Genomic DNA, 22,514 nt, shown 5'->3' on the forward strand with positions numbered 1-22,514 from the left:
AGCGTCGAGGACGCGGGATTTCAGACAGAGAGGAGGAGGTAATCAGAGTAAACAATGGCGGGCCAGAGGGGTGAAAGAGGAGGGGTTTGGTAAGCAAAGCGCAGAGGGGCCTGGGCACCGGCCACATGAACACCGCCCCTGGGCACCTTCAGAACCTAATTACCATATGGTATAAAAGTGTTTTTTGGAGCAAATCGGCGATGGACTGCAATATGAAAGGTACCATAGTAATCTGGGGAAAGTAATGGAGAACCTGATCTGAGTGGTCTGTAATGGTCATATTCGGTGAAAGACTCCCTTTAATTCTTGTGGAACACCTAAAGGGTTAAGTTTGTAAAATCAGTTTTGTGTAACTTGAGGGGTGTAGTTTCTACAATGGGGTCATTTATGGGGGTTTTCCACTATGTAAGCCCCACAAAGTGACTTCAGACCTCAACTGGTCCTTAAAGGGACATTGACAGGCCTTCTGAGCATAATTAGCTCTTCATATGCCCCCCTAGGTCTTATAATAAGTTCCCAATTCATATAAGTATTATCCCTGTGCGCATTATAAAACGTTAAAAATAATCTTTATAATCACCTCTCCTTTCTGCCCAAGGGGCGTTCTTTGTGGCGCATTCGTGCCCAGCCGCGTCCCAACTGCCGGGTCCTTAGACACGCCCATCTCATTAGTATTCACTTGGCGCAATGTGATCCCAGCGAGCGAGGGTGCCGGGCGCATGCGCAGTATCTCCGAATGTCGGGGACTGGAAAATACCGCCCAGCGAAGTGAATACTAATGAGATGGGCGTGTCTAACGATCCGGCAGTTGGGACGCGGCTGGGCACAAATGCGCCACAAAGAACGCCCCTTGGGCAGAAAGGAGAGGTGATTATAAAGATTATTTTTAACGTTTTATAATGTGCACAGGGATAATACTTATATGAATTGGGAACTTATTATAAGACCTAGGGGGGCATATGAAGAGCTAATTATGCTCAGAAGGCCTGTCAGTGTCCCTTTAAAATGTGGGTTTTGGAAATTTTCCTAAACATTTTAAGAATTGCTCCTAAACTTCTAACGTCCTAAAAAAATAAAATGACATTTCCAAACTGATCCAAACATGAAGTACTGTAGACATATGGGGAATGTTAAGTAATACATATTTTATGAGGCATCACTTTCTGTTTTAAAAGCAGAGAAATTGAAATTTTGAATATTGCTAACTTTTCCAATTTTTGAGGTAAATTTGAGATTTTTTTTATAAAAAAAGGTGAAATATATTGACTCACATTTATGACTATCATGAAGTACAATGTGTCACGAGAAAACAGTCTCTGAATGCCTTGGATAAGTAAAAGCGTTCCAAAGTTATTACCACATAAAGTGACACATGTCAGATTTGCAAAAAATGGCCTGGGCAGAAGGGCGAAAACTGGCCCGGGGTAGAAGGGGTTAAAGCTGTCAACTGGAAAAAAAAACATAAACAACCTCCCCCGTAAGCCCGCCCGGGAAGGGGCGGGGCACTTCACGACCCACTTTTTTCGTCACCGCCCATAGTTTGAGTGTACCGTCAATCATACTGACACGCCCCCAAGTCTTTTCACTCTATCGCTCCGAGTCGGCGTGAGACTCCGCCCCTTAGAACTTATCAGCCAATAAACGCATTGAATGGCTTGGCAGCTCAGCCACTCATTTGCTTAGCCGCGCCCCTCTCTTGGCTTCTTGTCAGTTAGCAACAAAATGGCCGCAGCTGACCATTTTCTGCCTCCCTTCAGCGGAACAGCGCTAGAGCTCTGAGGGGAAAGCCGAGGAAAAGTGCGAGCAGCTGAGAGGAAGCCCTCCCCCCTCAGCGCCGCCAGGCCCCGCACACACCTGAAGGAGGTGACGGCGCCCTGCGGAGGGAGCCTGGCCGTGTCCCGGGGGAGAGGCGCGCAGCTCCCGGACTCCCTGTCATCCTCTCCGAAGACACAAGCGCTTCTTGTCCTGGCGCCGCTCCCCGCTCTTCCTGCCTCCCTGGATTCCGCTTGGTCTCCCCGGAGCCCCCTCCTCCTCGTCCGCCTGACACTGACTGAGCGACCGAGTGAGCGGAGGGAGTCGGTGGTCGAGACCCCTCCACGGCCGACACTGCCATCCAGAGACGGGGGGAGAAGAGACCAGGTACCCGGGGGATGTGGTATGACAGGGGCCCTACAGCCCATCACAGTCACCTGTCACCATAGTGATCAACTGCTTCAGGTGTTTTTTTAGGTTTTCCACAACAACCTTCCATTATTTTATTTTTTTTTTGTAGCTGATCAGTGACTGACCTGTCACCATAGCGATCAGTAACCGCCACCTCACGTTTGGGCTATTTTCTGGTCGTCTGGACCAGACCTTTTTTGTACCCGCTTAACGGCTATAACGTTTTAAAAATGTGTCGACATGATCTTTGCCACGGTTTTTTTCCGTGACTGTCCGGTTTCTTGATTATCATTTTTATGCACCTAATTTAAAAAAAAAAAATTTATAGAATTTTTAGGCTTATAGTTTTTAAAAAGTAATAAAAAATATGCCTTTTTTTTTTTTTTTAATTTTTTTATTTTATAGCCTTTTTTTTTTTGGGTGTTTTCTACCGTTAGTTTTGATACATTGTGACTTGTTTAGAGTGATGGGTCAGGGTGGGCATTGTGACAATGATTGGGGGGGAGTGGTCGTATTTTTTTTTTTACTTTTTACTTTTTTTTTTTTTTTTCTGTTTATTTGTTTTTATGGTCTGTTCCTCAAAGGCACTGCCACCGATCAGGTGTTTCCATGGGCCGCTGTGCATCGGTGAGCACCGCGGCCTCGTCACAGTTTACCAAGCACAGCGCCACACATTTTGCAGTGGTCATGCTTGGTATCGCAGCTCAGCCCCAGTCACTTCTATACGACTTGGCTGCACGTAGGTCATGTGACCAATGAACGTGACGTCGCTGGTCTAGGAAGAGGCTAACAAAAAATAAAAATAAAAAAATCCAGTAGTGTTTTCTGGGATTTTGATGACCTATGCTTACAAAAAGACCGCAGACCTTCGATATCAGATTGAAGGGGGTCTGACTCCCGGCACCCCCCAGTATTGCAGCTTGGTATCATTCACCTGAATGGGACTGAGTGGTAGAGAGCTGCAGTACCAGGCGCCGCCACTACAAAATGTGTGGTGCTGTGCCTGGTAAACAGCTGATCAGTACCAGGAGCCCACCTCCACCAGTCTGATATTGGTGGTCCGTCCTAAGGATAGTCCATCAACCCCTTTAGTCTCTACTTTTACTGCGGCAGTTGATCTCCTGGGCGGGGGGGGCAACCTGTGATCCACTTATTTTTGGGCGGCTCTTCTAGTAGAAGATGGCTATGGGTCAGGGTAACGAGAGGTGACGCTCCCAGCTTGTGTATTGCAGGAGACGGCATTGGATGAAATATTGTCGAGCTTAGGAGCCAGTTTAGCGCCTCCAGGGGCCACGCTGCGCAGTGGCTTTTTGGGGTTTCCATCCTAGTTCAGTCCTAACTTAAAGGGGTATTCTGGTGAACAGTATCTTGTATTATCTTCATACATCCTGGACCTGTATTTCCCCTTTAAGAAGCCTCGCTCTGCTGTCTCTCTGTGGCGTCTGCCGGGGTTTTGTATCTTAATCCTGGCATGATTGGGTTAATAGGCAGCGCACTCTCACGTCACCGCAGCCGTGGTACCCTTTCTAGATCTTCATGACACATTGTAGCAAAAATGTTAAAGACAAGTCAATAAAAACTTTGCTGAACATTTTTGATAATTTCTCTAGTTGTTCCACATCGGTTCTGTTGTTGCCTTTAGGGGCGTTCCCACAACGTTTTTCTTGCGGAACTTTGGTGCCAAAATAATGCCGGCAGCTGCGTCATTTCTGCCTCCCATTCTTTTCAGTGGCAGGCAGCGCCGAAGATCACAGAGCAGCGGTTTAAAGCCGCGGCCGCTCTGCAGTCTTCAGCGCTGCCTACCATTGAAAAAAGGACAGGAAGCAAAATTTCGGCGCGCAAATGTGTGAATGGCCCCCATCTCCGTGGTGTTGTAAATATAACGGTTTCTTGATAAGCTAGGGTTTTTTAATCTAGATTTCCCAGAACGGAAATGTGCCTTGTACGTGTGGTATAGCGGTAGAATAGTCGCCATTTCTGAGTGTGAATTGGGGACGGAGGCGCGTTGTCTGCACTTTAGGCTCACGGCCCTTTCTTTTGAACGCTTACCTTTAAAGGGGGTTTCCATGATTAATAAAAAAATGAAAATCGGTCATAATCTGGTACATGACGACCGTACACTTGTGTCCACCTCCCATTAATTTCAATGAGAGCGCATCCGTACCTCCGCGCCGCTGCCCCGCAAAAAACAGCGATTGTGGACAGGAATAGGCGTCTCTATCATAGGGCTGGCTTTTCCATTCTGTAAAACAGAAGCCCAAGAGGTCGGCTTATTGTGAGGTAATCATACTTGTACCCAAACCGTGTGCCAAAAGTAATGGCGCTACCGGAGAGAGGGGTCAAATAGTAGAGGAGAATCAGAACGCTCTCCCTTCTTTCCAGGGGATGCACCTCATCGGTCCCCTGCTGTTCCAACATTGCTCCGGTCCCTGCGGTTCCCCACTTCCTGCTCCCAGGTGGGCACACAGGAAATGGCATATTTAGGGTGCCGACGGCTCCGCATGCTTTGGGGGTTCTAGGTTTAGGGATTATTGGGTGCAGGATTTCTGTATTTTGGGGTACTTTATATATTTAAAGCGACCCTCTAACACAGTGTTTTATTCCTTTGCCTGTCTTATGACAGGGCATCCCGTAAATGGGAGGTATGGCGATTTTACTCACTGGGTGCATCCTCTATGTAATACCGCCATTTGCTGATTTAAACTCCCCTCCTGGTGGCACGGCGTCTGCTCAGTTTGTACTGGTGTATGAGGCTGTCATAGCCCTGCATCGGGAAGGGGACATCACCAAACGAGGGACCTATCCAGAGAGCGGTATTGCATAGACATAGAGGATGCACCCAGTGAGTGAACTCGCCATACCTCTATTTACGGGATGCCCTGTACTAACGGGCAAGAAATATAAATAAAAAATTTGGCATGTCACTTTAACACAGAAAAAAATCTATTTTTTTAAATGTTTTCAGGGATACTATTTGTGGAAAGACGCGCTGTCCTCAGTCAGTGGCCGTCCGCTCATCCTGACTAATTACATAGTCATTGCTATGAATCCTCATTGTTTGTCCCTCTGCCCACGAAAAAAAAAAATAATCTGTTAGGTTTTTTTGCATAGCGTTGTCAGTTTTTCCCCCTCAGAGTTGTATGGTGGTTTCTAACGACATATTTTTTATTTTTTTTGCCCTATTTGTATTGTAAGAAATAAGAGAAACAGATTTACAGTGCCCCCCACCCCCCCCCCATGTGTTCACCAGGATGGTGCCCGATTCCCATTGATTTTCTATATTCAGGCAGATGAGGCATAAAGCAGAAAAAGAACTTTGAACCCTGTCATCTGAATAGTCGCTCTGCTGGCGCCCCCTCCTGGCTTGGTCTGTGTCCTACAGGCCAGGTATGTCATCACAGGTAAAGCTGAGACCAGTACACGCTACACATGCATCAGGTGAAGAACAGGTTAATGGCACTTTGAAGGCCGAAGTCCTCATTAGAGATTCCCCTTGAAACAAATCTGTTGGGGTGTGTTCACACCTTCATGTGGAGATCTGCAGGCTGTTCTGGTATTCTCCACTTCATCACCATTGACTTTAATGAGGTCCGGGGGTGATCCGCATTCAACGCTTTATTTTTATTTTATTTTTATTTTGCGGCAGACAGCTGGCATTTGTGCCGGATCTTTTTCATGGAGATGTGAATGAGGCCTAGGGAGTCATGGGGCACCCCTCCTGGCTTGAAGGGTTGCCCTATTGGTTATTGTCCCATGGGCCGTCATAAGTCACCTCCAGCAGGGGCAGATGAGGCTGAGGCCAGTACACACGACGCATCCACCAGATGAAGAACATGTAATTAGCAGTCTGGAGGCCAAAACGCCTAAAACCCGTATTTCATGAGCTAGCATGTGATGATGGGTCCAGGGTAACAGCAGTAAATTCCCATCTCGCCCTACCTCTGGGCTACATTACATACGGGCGCTGCCCTCACCCCCTGCTTGGTTTGGGCGTTGTACAATAGTAGTAGTGATCTCTGCCTTTTATCAACGTTTTTGTTTCCACGTCTATGGAGGCGACTTCCAGTAAATGGCTGTAAGGACGTTGTGCTGCTTTCAGGCTTTTGTGGATGCACAGGAAAACAGCGCATGTCCGCAGCGTTCAGACGGATCTCAGGAGACCTGTATTGTTTACTATGGAAGAAGGCTTACTGCTGCCGAGATCCGCTACGGGATGCAGCTGTAGGTCTGGGGGGGGGGACAGTCCTAGTCATTAGCTGTGTGGTTGAGGAAAGGTAGTTAAAGGGGTTCTCCCACGGATAATGTAAAAGATGATAATAAGACATCATATAGTCCCTGGCAACCTCTTTCTAACAAAGCTAGAACCAGCCCTGTACCTCACATGGATCCAGAGATCTCCCCATTCATTGCTCTGCTAGATTTATATCAAGCTGACCGCTCAAGGGGAGTGTCTTTTCAGCTGCAGATAGGGGGCGTGTCCATGTTCTCCCTATCACAGCTCAGGGCGTGTCCATGTTCTCCCTATCACAGATCAGGAGACAGTTGAAGGATAAAATCGAGCATGTGCGGCCATCTCAGTGAGCAGGACAAAGAAATGAGAAACAAAACAAACAGCAGGTGGTGCTATACAGATAGATTTTATTGAATAACTCACTGGTAGAGTTGAGCGGACACATGGATGTTCGGGTTCGATGGGTTCAGCCGAACTTCTCAAAGTTTGAGTTCGGGACCCGAACTCCATTGAAATAAATGGGGACCCGAACTTTGGAGCACTAAAATGGCTCTAAAAAAGTCATGGAAAGCGCTAGAGGGCTGCAAAAGGCAGCAAAATGTGGTTAGGAGCATGGCAAGTGCTCTTCAAACAAAAGTGGATAGGGAAATCACTTCAAATAACATAAAATATGTAAAAATAAAATAAAAAAATCTTGATTTAGGAGGATGAGGTTCATATGGAGTAGGAGGTTGAGGAGGCGATGTAGTTGAAAGTGGAGGAGGAGGTAGCCAACACTGGTTTTTGGTTTTTGTTTTATATTTTATTTTAATTTTTTTTGTTCAAATTTGGGTAGACCACAAAATATTGGGAAATATAAAAAATAAAACAAAGAGAGAGTGCAGTGCAGTATAACAATGGCTGGTTAGTGCCGGTATACATGTCTATTGTGCACAAGGTACGGACAAGTCCTGAGGGATCCATGCCTGGTTCATTTTAATGAATGTGAGCTTGTCCACATTGGCTGTTGACAGGCGGCTGCGCTTGTCGGTGATGACGCCCCCTGCCGTGCTAAACACACGTTCAGATAATACACTGGCTGCAGGGCAGGCCAGCACCTCCAAGGCGAGCTCAGGCCATGTGCCCAATTTGGAGACCCAGAAGCTGAAGGGGGCAGACCTGTCATTCAGTACGTATAGGTGTGTGCACACATACTGCTCCACCGTGTCGCACGTCCCCGTGACGTCCACAATCAAATTGGATATCTGCCTTATCAACTTTCAATATTCTTTTATGCGCCTACCATGGTGATCACGGATAACGGGAATCAGGGTTCCACACCGGAGAGGGAGCGTGAGAGAGACCACATCCAAGGGAGATCAATGGATGAAATGAAATGTGATTGAGCGGAAACGTGGGACAAATTATTGAAGGATCGAATGAAAGGAGGGAGCGCGCGTCAATTAAAGACAAATTTTATAAATTTAAGTCCCTGTCACCTATGCAGAGCAAAAATGGGTCAATGTCACCCACCAATGGAACAGACGATTTTAAAAAAAAATTCAGTCCCTGTCACCTATGCAGAGCAGGAGTTTATTCACGGCAAAAATGGTAAAATGTCACCCAAGAATGTAACAGACTCTTTTGCACCCTGCTCCCTCTTCTGCTGTGGTAGTGCCTCTGTGCAAATAAACTGGTGAAGATAACCGCAGCACTCTCTCTTGTCTTCAGTATCCAAAGGTTTATTCACCCAAGCAATGCGACGTTTCGACCTGTGTGGTCTTTCTCAAGTGCCTATGTGTGACCACCGCCTCTTCCTCCGAACTGCACACGTCACTCGCATGACCTTGATTCCATGTGGGGTCGAGGACCTCATCGTCCTCCACATCATCTTCCACCCAGTCTTCACCCCTGCCCTTGTCGGTCTGCACGCTGCAGAAAGCCCCAGCAGTTGGCACCTGTGTTTCGTCATCATCTGAGACGTGCTGCGATGGTCCTCCCATGTACTCATCCTGAAACATAAGTGGTTGGGCATCTGTGCACTCAATCTCTTCCACTTCTGGGGCAAGGCTATGTGGATGGCCCTGGGAAACCCTGCTAACAGAGTCATCAAAAAGCAGAAGAGACTGCTGCATGACTTGGGGCTCAGACTGCTTGGCTGATTTGCAAGGGGGTGAGGTGAAAGACTGATGGACATCGGCTGCAGGTGCCAACTGTGGTCTTTCAGCAGGAGACAGGGTGGGAGACAATGTGAAGGAACTGGATCCACTGTCAGCAACCCAATCTACTATCGCCTGTACTTGTTCAGGCCTCACCATTCGTAGAGCCGCATTCAGCCCTACCAAATACCACTGCAGGTTCTGTCGCCTACTCGCACCTGAGGAAGGGGTTTCACTTGTGTGTGTAGCTGGCACAGATCGACCACGTCCTCTCCCTGCAACAGAAGCTCCACCAGCAGCACCACAACCTGGGCCACGTCCCTTATTTGACGCTCTCCTCATTCTTTGCGTTCACCCACCAAACTAACAGATGGTTTTGTCAGGCGACAATGTAACCGCCATTAGTCAACAATTAAGTTCACCGACAGTAAGGCAGTGCCGGTGTCATAAAGAGGAAAAATGTCATGAGGTCACACAACAGTGTGACAGGCAAATTTTATACAATTACTTCACGTCACAAAATTTTTTTATTTGTCAACCAACAATGTAACTGCAGTATTGGACTGTCAGAAATGCAGTTCAGGCCGCAAAGGTACTTTATGAAGAAAAATGTATACCGTATTTTTTGCTTTATAAGACGCACCTAGGTTTTTGAGGAGGAAAATAAGAAAAAAATATTTTGAACCAAAAGGTGCGCTTTTGGTAGGTTTTAAACTAATGGTGGTCTGTGGATGATGCACTGTTATGGGGGATCTGTGGATGACGCACTGTTATTGGGGGGGGGGGGGATCTGTGGATGACGCACTGTTATTGGGGGGGGGGGATCTGTGGATGACGCACTGTTATTGGGGGGGGGATCTGTGGATGACGCACTGTTATTGGGGGGGGGGGGGGATCTGTGGATGACGCACTGTTATGGGGGGGGGGGGATCTGTGGATGACGCACTGTTATGGGGGGGGGGGGGATCTGTGGATGACGCACTGTTATTGGGGGGGGATCTGTGGATGACGCACTGTTATTGGGGGGGGGGATCTGTGGATGACGCACTGTTATTGGGGGGGGGGGGTCTGTGGATGACGCACTGTTATTGGGGGGGGATCTGTGGATGACTCACTGTTATTGGGGGGGGATCTGCGGATGACTCACTGTTATTGGGGGGGATCTGTGGATGACGCACTGTTATTGGGGGGGAATCTGTGGATGACGCACTGTTATGGGGGGGGATCTGTGGATGACACTTATGTCATCCACAGATCCCCATAAGTGTCATCTACAGATCCCCCATCAGATGCATCAGTGTGGAGGGAGGAGGCGGAGACACTCATGGCGGGGCCCGGTGCAGTGACATTCAATCCGATTTATATCTAAATGTATACGCTCTGTTCGGTACTTACTGTAGTACCGCAAGTATAGCATTAACTTCATTAAGACGGCGCAGACCGGCATCTCCCTCTGTCATGCGCCGCCTGCCCCAGCTCCCTCTGTCATGCGCCGCCTGCCCCAGCTCCCTCTGTCATGCGCCGCCTGCCCCAGCTCCCTCTGTCATGCGCCGCCTGCCCCAGCTCCCTCTGTCATGCGCCGCCTGCCCCAGCTCCCTCTGTCATGCGCCGCCTGCCCCAGCTCCCTCTGTCATGCGCCGCCTGCCCCAGCTCCCTCTGTCATGCGCCGCCTGCCCGCTTATCTCACTTTATGAATGAACAGGCAGGCGGCGCATGACAGAGGGAGCTGGGGCAGGCGGCGCATGACAGAGGGAGATGCCGGTCTGCGCCGTCTTAATGCTATACTTACGGTACTACAGTAAGTACCGAACAGAGCGTATACATTTAGATATAGATCAGATTGAATGTATTTAACAGTTGTGGGGCCCGGTGTATTAGAGTAGAGTCACTGCATCGGGCCCCGCCATGAGTGTCCCCTCCTCCTCCCTCCACACTGATCCTTTGCTGGCCGCGCTGTGCAGCATAGCGGCCAGCGAAGTATCCGCTTTATAAGACGCACAGCCATTTCCCCCCCACTTTTGTGCGTCTTATAAAGCGAAAAATACAGTAATTTTTTTTTCACCCACAATTAAACAGATGGATTTAAATGATTTTCTTTCACTATCACAAATGCACTGCAGTGCGCATATGTACCCTTCCCCCCCCCCCCCCCCCCCCCCAGAATCTGACAGATGGATTTTACTTGGATTGTACTTTACAGAAAAAAATGTGAATGTCACCCCCTGGGTCCCTGAACTCGCAGACGGATTACCTATATTATTTTCCCTTCCCCTGGCACATGTGCAGGTGCACTTAAAAAATGGGTTTATGTTGTCCACTGAACTAAAAGAACAGGATTAAATTATTGTCCGTGGCACATATGCAGTGCTGTTGCACAAAATGGCCGCTGCCGCCCACCTAACAGATGGATAAAACGTATTTTTCTGTGTCACTGGGCTCAGGGCAGGGTACAAAAAATGTTGCATTGCACCCACACAAAAAAATCGCTGTAGATCAGAGTTAATAACAAGTTCTGATATCAGATTCTTTCCTATTCTCTCCCTCACAGCAGCAGCAGCATCCTCTCCCTACACTTGTAACAGCAGAGTGACGTGCAGCGCTACGTGACCCAAGCTTATATAGAGGCTGGGTCACATGCTGCACTGGCCAATCACAGTGATGGCTTCTAAGGGCACACAAGTTAATCGCTTGTTGATTAACTGCTCTGCAGCCTTTTAAAAAGCGCCATTAAATCACCGAACTCTAACTTTTACTGAAATGTTCGGGTCCAGGGTAAAAAAAAAATCTTAAAGTTCGTTACGAACCCGAACTTTACAGTTCGGGTTCGCTCAACCCTACTCACTGGCTATAAAAATTTTTGAATTGCATACAATTACAAAAGTATTCACATCCTGGTGCTGGTTTGAAAACTGTAGAATTTTTTTTGTTGTAAATTTTTGGTGAGACAATCCCTTTAAATAGAGTCCAATGTCAGAGAGGTTATTTTTAATACAGACACAATGCTATGAAATGCAGTGAACATGCATGTAACATGTGACAGGGTACAACCGTGTATGGGCGCCTCTACTTTCTTATTGCTAATGTGCTTTAACCTAGATTTTGGTGTAAATTGCTCCAAAGTATGGTGCAAGTTGGTGCATCTAGGTGTAGAAAAATTATTCCTCGTGTACTTTAGTGTATTGTCAGCCGAAGCCGCCATTCTCGTTCTAATGTTTGTGGGGAGAGTTGCCCATACACACTAGACTTGGGTCTGCCAAACCCGAAGAATTCGGCAGGAATGGCTAACCATCCAATGTGTATGAAATGATTTTTTTTAAATGTTCGTTTAAAAGGGTTTTCCAAGACTTTAATAATGATGACCTATCCAGAGTATCTGATAGGTGGGGGTCCGACACCCAGTACCCCTTGCTGATCAGCTGTTTGAGAAGGCCTGTGAGGCCTTCTCTCCGTCCTTTAATGTACAGTGCAGGTTGGAGTTTTTTGATGATAATTGAGCTTTGATGAGTGTTCAGGAGATTGCGTCATTAGAAATTCGACTGACAAATTTCTCCGTGAATGCATTCTGCAGCTTGCTACGTATTGGAATACATACAGGCCCCTGAATGAAAACTGTTTAGAATTTTTTATAGAAAGCAACTAGAAAAATATTTGCCCAAAATAAATGCAATACAAAATTGCCGCAAAGAGGGAACCTACCCTTAAAAGGGGTGGTCCCAAGAATTTTGGAGAGGGCCTAGGTTTAAATCTTAGGACCACCAAATTAAACGGGTTATCCCAAGAAAAATACATTTTTCAAACCAACACCTGTATAGTGCCACGTGCTGTTTCTTATTTTTTCGGCCACCATGCTGATGTGGTCACACATGCTCAGTTCTATCCTCTAACTGCTACCAGCCTTATCCAGTTAGGCCTCATGCACACCACCGTATCTGTTCTACCGTGTAATGTCCGTGTTGCATTCATTTTTTTTTTTTTTTTTTTTTTTTTTTTTTGCGGACTGATTGACTTTAATGAATTTGTGGTCTGCATTTTGAAGCTAAGAATAGAAGGAGCGCACCCGCCTGAGCTGCAGCAGAAGGAGCGCACCCGCCTGAGCTGCAGCAGAAGGAGCGCACCCGCCTGAGCTGCAGCAGAAGGAGCGCACCCGCCTGAGCTGCAGCAGAAGGAGCGCACCCGCCTGAGCTGCAGCAGAAGGAGCGCACCCGCCTGAGCTGCAGCAGAAGGAGCGCACCCGCCTGAGCTGCAGCAGAGAAGACACGCGCCTTAGACTGCCAGCTTGATATAAATCTAGCAGAGCAATGAATGGGGAGATCTCTGGATCCACGTGAGGTACAGGGCTGGTTCTAGCTTTGTTAGAAAGACACTGTCATGTTCTATAAGATGACTGATTATCATTTTTTTTACATTAGTCATGGGATAACCCCTTTATGGTATCCATGCAAAATATTATTTGTTATAATATACTGTATATTCCGTCCTCCGAAAACTCTGCAGTCATTATTTTGTGGTCTGTAGTTGTCTCTAGAAGTAAGGCTTCATTCAGATGTCTTTTGGGCTTTCCATTCAGAATCCAAACCAAAGACTGACCCGTCACATGACTGACACCACCGGCCCAGGGACTGACCCCCATTGACTATAATGGGGTCTCTTGGGTTCTGTAATTACGTCCGTCATCTTACCAGACATAATGGTGTGGCATGCTGCGTTAAATTATCTGGCAATTGACAGAATCTGCGGTGGAGCCGAGGCCACAAACGCCTGCTTTCAGCTGAGGATCTTTCAGGCACCATTGATTTTAGGGTCCATAGGAACGTAGTGTCTGTGTCCAGATTAGTGGGATTGTTCCATGACCGACCTCTCCACAGGACTCTGCCTGTACTCCCATAGAGGTGACTGCCACCCCATTCAGACGTGGAAACACCGGACCCCCTGTTGTGATCAGTGATTCGGACACTACCCTGTATATAAGGCAGATAGATATTTGTCATGGGGCAGTTTTGTCTCACATCTTCCTTTCATAGAATTCATGGTGGCACATAACGCCCTGTCTCTCAGTTCCTCTGCGCTTGTTGTGGTATGACGTCCCCCTTTAGGGGACCTAGTCACGTAGCGGAATACGCCTGGTCTTTCTGCGGATGTTTTCCATGCGGATTTAGAAATGTGCAAGTCCGTTATGTTTGCGGTTTTAGATGAAGATTCTCTTTTCTAACGGAGGGTGAAATCTGCTGCAAAACCGCGCCAACTCCTCACCAAAAAACGCTGTTAAAATTTTTTGGTGTGGTTTGGCTGCAGAAACCCACATGTATATGAAAATTCATGCTGGCTTGAAATCACCGGCAGCGCTACCTCCATTTGTGTCTCCGCTCCTGAATCCCAAATTTATGACGCGTCACTATAACATTTGAGTTTTCTGAAAGTTTAGGAACACAGCGATAAATAGTTTCTAGGGGTTCATTGCTCTTCTACCAGAGTGGGGTACTCCCCTGTTACCTCTCTCCGCTGATGCCTTCGTTCTATGACCTCTTCTGGACCGGTCTGTAGGACTGGACTTTGGAGAACACGTTTTATGTTCCTGGATATCCTTCAGTGCAAGAACGGCATATAATTAGTATGAACGCCATTGAATTTGACCCACAAGATCTGTGCCCCTCCATTAGGATCGGAGAAGTCCACGGTCTTGGTCCTCCTGTACATTTAGCATTTCAGACAGACATGTCTCATGTACAACACCCCACACACGCTTTAGACGTTTTTCCTTAATTTTTCTTTTTACCTTTCCAGTTATACTTTTATATGTACGTTCTATCAAGGAAAACCTCCATTTGTCAGGGATTGTGTAGGAGGGGGGGGGGGGGGGGGACATGCTGCTCATTCTGTTACCAGACACAAGAAGGGAGGCTTCTGTCCTCCTACATGAATAAATGAGCTGAAGCTGCCCTTGCCCCAGCGACTTGTCATCCATAGTGACTGATTTTGGCCACTTACTGCCATCTCTTACCCTTTATGTGTGATCTGACTTGTGAACTTGCTTGGGCTGGAAATACTTGGAAGATGTTTGTATCACACAGCAGATTTGCCCCCCCCCTTCTCAATACAGGGAGTGCAGAATTATTAGGCAAGTTGTATTTTTGAGGATTACTTTTATTATTGAACAACAACCATGTTCTCAATGAACCCAAAAAACTCATTAATATCAAAGCTGAATATTTTTGGAAGTAGTTTTTAGTTTGTTTTTAGTTTTAGCTATTTTAGGGGGATATCTGTGTGTACAGGTGACTATTACTGTGCATAATTATTAGGCAACTTAACAAAAAACAAATATATACCCATTTCAATTATTTATTTTTACTAGTGAAACCAATATAACATCTCAACATTCACAAATATACATTTCTGACATTCAAAAACAAAACAAAAACAAATCAGTGACCAATATAGCCACCTTTCTTTGCAAGGACACTCAAAAGCCTGCCATCCATGGATTCTGTCAGTGTTTTGATCTGTTCACCATCAACATTGCGTGCAGCAGCAACCACAGCCTCCCAGACACTGTTCAGAGAGGTGTACTGTTTTCCCTCCTTGTAAATCTCACATTTGATGATGGACCACAGGTTCTCAATGGGGTTCAGATCAGGTGAACAAGGAGGCCATGTCATTAGATTTTCTTCTTTTATACCCTTTCTTGCCAGCCACGCTGTGGAGTACTTGGACGCGTGTGATGGAGCATTGTCCTGCATGAAAATCATGTTTTTCTTGAAGGATGCAGACTTCTTCCTGTACCACTGCTTGAAGAAGGTGTCTTCCAGAAACTGGCAGTAGGACTGGGAGTTGAGCTTGACTCCATCCTCAACCCGAAAAGGCCCCACAAGCTCATCTTTGATGATACCAGCCCAAACCAGTACTCCACCTCCACCTTGCTGGCGTCTGAGTCGGACTGGAGCTCTCTGCCCTTTACCAATCCAGCCACGGGCCCATCCATCTGGCCCATCAAGACTCACTCTCATTTCATCAGTCCATAAAACCTTAGAAAAATCAGTCTTGAGATATTTCTTGGCCCAGTCTTGACGTTTCAGCTTGTGTGTCTTGTTCAGTGGTGGTCGTCTTTCAGCCTTTCTTACCTTGGCCATGTCTCTGAGTATTGCACACCTTGTGCTTTTGGGCACTCCAGTGATGTTGCAGCTCTGAAATATGGCCAAACTGGTGGCAAGTGGCATCTTGGCAGCTGCACGCTTGACTTTTCTCAGTTCATGGGCAGTTGTTTTGCGCCTTGGTTTTTCCACACGCTTCTTGCGACCCTCTTGACTATTTTGAATGAAACGCTTGATTGTTCGATGATCACGCTTCAGAAGCTTTGCAATTTTAAGAGTGCTGCATCCCTCTGCAAGATATCTCACTATTTTTGACTTTTCTGAGCCTGTCAAGTCCTTCTTTTGACCCATTTTGCCAAAGGAAAGGAAGTTGCCTAATAATTATGCACACCTAATATAGGGTGTTGATGTCATTAGACCACACCCCTTCTCATTACAGAGATGCACATCACCTAATATGCTTAATTGGTAGTAGGCTTTCGAGCCTATACAGCTTGGAGTAAGACAACATGCATAAAGAGGATGATGTGGTCAAAATACTCATTTGCCTAATAATTCTGCACGCAGTGTAGAAGCCCCGGTCATCACATTGTCTTTTTAACATATGGTCTTGTCATCCCGAATGACAACTGCTAGAAAACTGACATCTCCAGTGTGCGGCCAGCTTAAGAGGCTTTTCCCTCGAACATAAATCTGGTTAACTCATCAGGGCATCATAAAATGTTAATGTCTGTTCGATCAATTATGGAAAATGCACTGTTCAAAGGACACTGTCATACCTGCGCCGCATGATCAGATATTATTTATGACTCTGTTGCTGGTGGTTATGTCTGCCTGCGACCCTTGCAATCAGTGGTCATGCATGTGCAGTGCCCAGTGCCATCCCTGCTGTTCACTGGACCTGTACGGTCAGTTTTCAGCTTTTTCCTGCTCATGTGCTGTCTTGTGCAGTTCTCCCTGAAATGTGTGGCACTGGTGGTGGCGTGTGGGAGCTCAGTGGCAGTCATGTAGCTGTGTGTGGGCATAGTCTGCCCATAATTTTGCAGACTGATCCCAGGGGGCACTGATACTGGGAAGGGTACTTTCACACTAGCGTTAACGTTTTCCGTTATGGAGTTCCATCACAGGAGCTCAAAATCGGGAAAAAAAAAGCATCAGTTTTAGGGTCCATTCACATGTCCGTAGTCTATTGCGGATCCGCAATACACCCAGCTGGCGACCCCATATAACTGCCTATTCTTGTCCGCAATTGAGGACAAGAATAGGACATGTTCTATTTTTTTTTTTCCTGCCCCATAGAGAATTTGCGGAACGGATGCGGACCCATTCTACGGACGTGTGAATGGACCCTTACCCAAATGCATTCTGAATGGAAAGCTATCCGTTCAGTATGCATCAGGATGTCTTCCGTTCGTCCCTTTTACGGTATTTGGCCGGAGAAAATACCGCAGCATGGTATTTTGGATTTTTCCTCCCCACGTTCCAATAGCCATAACTTTTATTTTTCCCTTCACATAGGACAAGATGGATTTTTTTTTAATGCCACGATTTAATGTACCATGTCTTTTATTGGAAAATGAAAAAATAATTCTTTGTGGGGTAAAATTGAAAAAAACACAAACAGAATTCCGCCAAGGTTTTTGGAGTTTTGACATCATGGCATTCACTATATGCTAAAAATGACCTGACGTTCTTATTCTGTGGCTCAGTACAATTGTGGTGATGCCAAACTTGTATAGTTTTTATTTTGTTTAGTTACTTAAAAAAAAAAAAAAAAAACCTTAGAAAAAAATCTACATTTTCTTTGCATCGCCATATTCTGACAGCCATAACTTTTTTATATTCTGGTCTACAGAGCTGTATGAGGGCTTGTTTTTTTTTTTTGCGTAACGAACTGTAGTTTTCAATGGTACCATTTTTGTGGTACATATGACTTTTTGATCACTTATTCAAATTTTGGGGGGGGAACAAGATGACAAAAAAAAATTGTGACTTGCGCTTTAAAAAAAAACAAACTTTTGTTAGTGTTCTCTGCACAGGATTTTAATATATATATATTTTTATATTTTTTTTTATTTTAATACCGTAGTTTAGACATTTTTGGACGCGGTGATGCCTAATGTGTTTATTTATTTTTTTATAACTATTTTAGGCCCCATTAGGGAACTAGAACCTGGGATCTTTTGGTCCCTTCTCCTATTCACCCTAATAGAGATCTATTAGGGTGAATAGGATTTTTACAGTCTTCCTGCTGAGCTATGCCTCGTGCATAGCTCAGCATGGAGATTGCCATGGAAGGCTTCAGCAGCGTCCAGGCTGCCATGGCAACTGATCGGAGCCCCGCGATTTCACTGCGGTGGCTCCAATCGGAAGTCAGGGGGAGCTGCATCCCTCTGCCTAACTCCACAGGTGACTCGATCACCGTTGATTGCGGCACCTGATGGGTTAAATGACAGGGAGATGCGATCGCCGTTTCTCGTTGTTGAGACTGGGTGCCACTGTATGATACAGCTGGCACCCGCCTCGTATAGAGGGGGCTCAGTGCAGAGGCCTGCTCCATAAAACACATAATGATGTACATGCAGGGCTATGGAGTAGTTATAAAATGGCCCGACTCAGACTCCAAAAATATATAATAAATTGGTAGAGTTAGTTCAAAGCAGTATGTGCTGAATATATTTTCATAAGAATTTGGGAAAATGATGTCCTATAAATGTCTGTTCTATTCCTGATCTAAGGATCTAGGCTTTTAGTTGAGATGAATGTGTGCTGCCCTTTATGTAGATGCTCCGTAGTGAAGCTGAGAAGGAATGGCTGCACTCATCTCAGATCTGCTTGAGAGTTCTCACTAGTTACAAAGATTAGCTTTCAACATAAAGGGACAGTTAAATAAAGACATTTTCTAAATCCATTGGTCAGTAGATTTTACTTTAGTCATGAACTATAAGAATCTAGGCAGTTCAGCAGGTTGCTCACTGCACACAGGTTTCTATGGTAACCTGCAGACCTGATTAGCTGAGAGCCGGAGTGACCTCGCCCCCGCGGAGTGATGGGACTGAGCTCTGAGGGAACTTAGAAGGTTTAGCAAGATTACCTGCAGTAAGCAAAAGGTCCAAGTGTTGTGAGGACTGAGAAGCACGGCTTTACCTGTAACTGTGTTAGAGATCACAATCTCCTGCTCGGCCACTTGCACACCGCCGTATGGCTTTTTCTGTATTTTGCAGTCTGTTTTAAACGGATCAGTTTTTTCCTTTTTTGTTTCAGCAGTGTGTCTGCTTCCGTTTGGTTTCCGTTTGTGATCCGTTTTTTAGGGAACGGAAACATACAATAATGTTTAAACAGTAAGTACATAAAAAAATTGGGCTGGGCATAAAATCTTCAATAGATGGTTCCTCAAGAACGGATACAGAAGACATACGGATGCATTCAGCTTTTTTTTATTTTTGTGTGTGTGGAACCATTGACTTGAATGGAGCCACGGAACGTGATTTGCAGGCAATAATAGGACATGTTCTATCTTTGAACGGAAATACGGAAATGGAAGGCATACAGAGCACCTTCCGTTGGTTTTGCGGACCCGTTGAAGTAAATGTTCCGCAAGTGGAACACAAAAAACTTAGAACGGAAACGGGAAAAAATAAACGTTCGTGTGCAAGAGGCCTAGGTTGAAATAAGCTAATAACTGCTGGAGACCGCAAACTGCCTGTCAGCCAGTGCATCAAGGTGCTGAGAAAACCCCTTTAAGGCAAGTACTTCTTAAGGTACTTTCACACTTGCGGCGGAGTGATCCGGCAGGCAGTTCCGTTGCTGGAACTGCCTGCCTGATCGGCAATCTGCATGCAAACGGACAGCATTTGTAGACTTATCCGGATGCAGATCCGTCTCACAAATGCATTGCAAGAACGGATCCGTCTGTCCATTTGTCTTACGGAAAAACTGATCCATTTGAATTTTTTTTTTTCATTATTTTAAAGGTCTGCACATGCACAGACTGGACGGATGGATCTTGCATTGCGGTATTTTTTAATGCCGGATCCGGCACTAATACATTTCAATGTAAATTAATGCTGAATCCAGCATTTCGGCAACTGATCCAGAATTTTGGACGGAGATAATACCGCAGCATGCTCCGTCCAAAACGCCGTTCAGTGACTGAACTGAAGACATCCTGATGCATCCTGAACGGATTTCTCTCCATTCAGAATGCATAGGGATATGCCTGATCAGTTCTTCTCCGGTATTCAGCTCCTATGTCGGAACTCAGTGCAGGAAAAGAAAAACGCTAGTGTGAAAGTACCCTTAGTATGATTCAGGGGGGCGTATGCACAGAGGAGGTGACGATGTGTGGCAGGAAGTTAGCGCTAACCTAAACATCGATGTCAACAATGAGTGGGGTACTGTCGGAGCCCTGTAGAAGAGGAGAAAATACAAAAAAAACATGTGGGGACCTTGAATCGGCTATTAAGAGTGAGTAAACTTATTTAAAAAAAAATGTTTTGATCCCAGACAACCCCTTTAAGTTATTGCTTGAACATGCGCCATGTATGAGGGAGTCGGGGGAAATTGAGGAGTCAGGGCTTTAGCTTACCGATCCCACAGCGCTGCGTACATGTACGGCATGCGAAGGAGCCCTTACAGGACATTGCTTTGCTGTAATTTGCACCAAATTTGTCAAATGTCACACATTGGGGAAGATTTATCTATCAAAACTGACTTATTGTCCTTAGCAACTGATCAGATTCCGCCTTTTATTTTCCAAAGGAGCTGTAAAAAAATGAAAAGTGGAACCTGATTGGTGGCTGTGGGCAAGAAAGCTAGGTTTCTGTCTAATACATTTGGTGCTTCTTTGTCCAACTCTTCTGTCTTGAGAGGTTCCTCCACTTTCTACACCACCCCTTTACTGGAGTAAGATGGCCACAACGGTTTAATCTTGATGAGATCGGCTTAACAGGCTGACCATGTCCGCTTTCCAAAACTGGAGCAAATGGGGGTAAAAGTGCAAAATGTTGCAAAAAAATAACTGAAAAGCCCTGTTCCTAGCAGACGTGTCTGCACTTAAAGGGGGATTCCCTTTCCGCAGGATAGGTGATAAATGGGGGTCCCTCACTAATCATGAGAAAAGGCCCTCGACTCCGCTGTGTGATTGGAGCGAATGTGCGCTTGTGTAACCACCGATTCTTTTTCATTCACTTGCTTGGGACTGCTGATAGGGCACCCATGTTCATGTGATCGTTTAGGTCCTTGCCCTTGGTTATCATACATTAACCCCATGTCCTGTGGATAAGAGGATGAATTTTGTTAATTGGAGAACAACTTTAATGGACTATTTAATCCATTCTAATGGACCATGGCTAGGTAGTGGTGCACATTGCCAGATTTTGGGGGCCGTTTTTACATTTTTCTACGCTCCTTGGAAGCTGCCACCTTTTCTTTGTTATGGAAGGCTTTGGAGGATTGTGCACACACAGATTGTGAAGTGTCCAGTCTACAAAGAAGCTCCTCAGACTACAATATGGCACATGTTTTTCAAGTACCATTGGCAAGTCTTGCCCTCAGTTGGCGTGTTAACAGCGGCCCAGGCGAATTGTTGAATGGCTCGATCATTAAATGAGGCAATAAAACCCAGAGAAGACCCTGTTCTACCTTCTATAGAATCCATTGGGCATTATATTGTAGATCAGGGATGCCCAACCTGCGGCCCTCCAGGTGTTGCAAAACTACAACTCCCAGCATGCTCCAATAGCTGTAGGCTGTTCAGGCATGTTGGGAGTTGTAGTTTTGCAACTGCTGGAGGGCCGCAGGTTGAGCATCCCTGTTGTAGATCACAGCATGGGGCGTGCTTACACGGAGGTCCTTGTAGTGTGTCTCCTACAAGAGTCCATCACGTCTCTGGCTTCTGTTTCCTTTTTTGCTTTTAGCGGCTGACTCTGTTGCTACGGGAGGGTTTCCAGACCATTGGTTGTCAGAAAATGGATTAGGTATTCTACACTATAAGTTGTTCTTCTAAAGTGGGCCGTCTTGAAGTCTTTACTCAGTGGCTGCTTAGAGGAGAACTTACTGTAATAAACCCTCAAACGGGAAGTCCAATGGACACTCGATCCTAGGCAGCTGCACCTCAGCTCTCTGATGGGACACAGGGCATCTGTAAAGATCTGTTTCTCTTTTTGAATACAAAGCATAATCCCCCTCCATACAAAGGTCATGACAGGTCATGTGTAGAGATGAGCGAATTTCATATTTTGAAATTTGTTCACACCTAGTTTGGTGGTAAATGGTGAATTGCGTTATGGATTCTGTTCCCATGGACCATAACGCAATTCTATGACTGAATGCCTTTAGAGGCATTCATTCCGTCATAATAGAAGTTTATGGGTTGCTAAACGGATCCATCCCGTTTCCGTTTTGCAGGGGAGTCCTCCCCAAATGCAATCATAAGTGTAAAGGAACAGTTGTATTTGAGCTTCCCGAATGTTAGTTTCAGCCTACTTCTGCTGCACAGCTAGATGCATTTCTCTCACAAGCAGGGGGCGTAACCTTTCTATTGACCTTTCCCAGCACTGTATACTGTGACGTCCTTTCTCTTACTTCCTGCTATGTTTGTTTTCAGTTCTGGAGCTCACAGAACAGATAAGGAGGGATAAGTCACACTTACAGAAAGGCAAGAGCCAGGAGTCTCCTGTGACGTTCAGAAGCAGCGTAGAAGCAGTTATTTCTATCAGGCTCAGCTAGCTCTGACATGCCCCCACTTCCTCTCAGCCGTCTTCTGAGTCTCTTACCAGAGACTGATCTTGCCTGGACAGTACATATATATATTTTTTTAAATGAGGTGATTTAGAAGTTTGCTATTTACACCATTCTCTAAGTGAAATGAAATTGTGTGAAAGTGCAGCAACT

General features: G+C 45.8%; 1 protein-coding gene across 6 annotated transcripts in view; it reads left to right on the plus strand.

Annotated features, from left to right (window-relative positions):
• The first annotated feature begins 1,706 nt into the window (after positions 1-1,706).
• The window catches only part of TNRC6C (trinucleotide repeat containing adaptor 6C), a 128,602-nt gene continuing 107,794 nt past the window's right edge, over positions 1,707-22,514 (plus strand). For all 6 annotated transcript variants that reach the window (XM_040437876.1, XM_040437879.1, XM_040437881.1 and 3 more), the window contains exon 1: positions 1,707-2,139. The gene's annotated coding sequence lies outside the window, so the exon portion shown is untranslated. The remainder of the gene's footprint in view (positions 2,140-22,514) is intronic.

The sequence above is a fragment of the Bufo bufo genome, chromosome 6, assembly GCF_905171765.1.
Source record: "Bufo bufo chromosome 6, aBufBuf1.1, whole genome shotgun sequence".
Lineage (NCBI taxonomy): Eukaryota > Metazoa > Chordata > Amphibia > Anura > Bufonidae > Bufo > Bufo bufo.